The sequence below is a fragment of the Myotis brandtii genome, unplaced genomic scaffold (genome assembly GCF_000412655.1).
Source record: "Myotis brandtii unplaced genomic scaffold, ASM41265v1 scaffold439, whole genome shotgun sequence".
Lineage (NCBI taxonomy): Eukaryota > Metazoa > Chordata > Mammalia > Chiroptera > Vespertilionidae > Myotis > Myotis brandtii.
In genome coordinates, this window is record NW_005366783.1 from 867,029 (window position 1) to 868,379 (window position 1,351).

Sequence of the window (1,351 nt, forward strand, 5' to 3'; positions counted from 1 at the left end):
GGACCTCCTGCACCCACCGGGCGCTTCCGACCGCAAGGGGGCCGCTTGGGGGGTCGAGGAAACAGTGTTTGTGCGCGCAAAACGGGGCAAAAGGCTGAGAAGGAAAAAAAGCAAAAAAGTTGATCCCCCCCCAAAAGAGAAAAACAAAGAAAAAAAACAAAAAAACAAAACCCCAAACTAAGACCAAAAACAATGTCAGTCTTGGAGGAAGTGAGTCATGATCCTTTGAAAAGACCTAGAAGCGAGCAAGGCCGCCACCTGCCCGGCTAGCTCAGTCGGTAGAGCATGGGACTCTTAATCCCAGGGTCGTGGGTTCGAGCCCCACGTTGGGCGGTTCGCTCTTTTTCTCATTTTTTTTTTTTTTAATTTTTATTTTTTAATCTTTTCCTTCCCCAGTTCGATCTCAGACCTCATCCGGGATTTCTTCTTTTTCCAACGATTCAAGACATTAAAAAAAAAAAAAACACACTATTAAGACGAAAGGAACTGGTGAAGAGGGAACCCATGAAAACAGAGAACAGCTCATCTTAGAAATACGCAAAGGTCCAAGTAAATAAATAAGCAAATAAGTAAGTAAAAAAATAAATACGTAATAAATAAATAAATAGGAAAATAAATAAATAAAAAGAATGAAAGCAAGAAATACGCAAAGGTCAAAATACATTAATAAGCAAATAAGTAAGTAAATAAATAGATACATAAAAAATAAATAAATAGAAATACGCAAAGGTTAAAATAAATAAATAAATGAATAAAAAGAAAATACGCAAAGGTTAAAATAAATAAATAAAACATAGAAAGAAAGAAATACGGAAAGGTTAAAGTAAATAGATAAATAAATACATAAAAATAAATAAATAGAAATACGCAAAGGTTAAAATAAATAAACAAACAAACAAATAAATAAGCAAATAAATAGAAAGAAAGAAATAAGCAAAGGTTATCTGGTGTAGGAAAATATTGGTTACTTAAAAAAAAAAACCCAAAAAACGTCATTTCTAAGAAGATAACACTTGTAAGAAAACAAAGATAACACTTGTGTACGCCACTCGGCCAGCTGTCCTGCAAGATGTCTCACTTCCTGATCTTGTGTGATTGCTCCCTCGTGACATCATTTCTCCGTTCCCTCATCCCTCTTCATTTCCGGTGAAACTTGTTTTTGGAAAAAATAAATAATTACCATGGACCTCCCGTCCCTCACAGAACACCCTGAAGACGTACTGTCTTGCTGATGATTACTAAACCACTAGCAAAACTCAGATTAAAAATTTTTTTAAATAGATTTTTATTGATTTCAGAGAGGAAGAGGGAGAGAGAGAGGGAAACATCCATGATGAGAGAGAATCATGGA

The 1,351-nt window shown here is 35.3% G+C and overlaps 1 non-coding gene across 1 annotated transcript; it reads left to right on the forward strand.

Annotated features, from left to right (window-relative positions):
• The first annotated feature begins 260 nt into the window (after positions 1-260).
• Positions 261-333, forward strand: TRNAK-CUU. The gene has a single exon. It is a non-coding gene; the product is annotated as a tRNA-Lys (tRNA).
• The last annotated feature ends 1,018 nt before the right edge of the window (positions 334-1,351 follow it).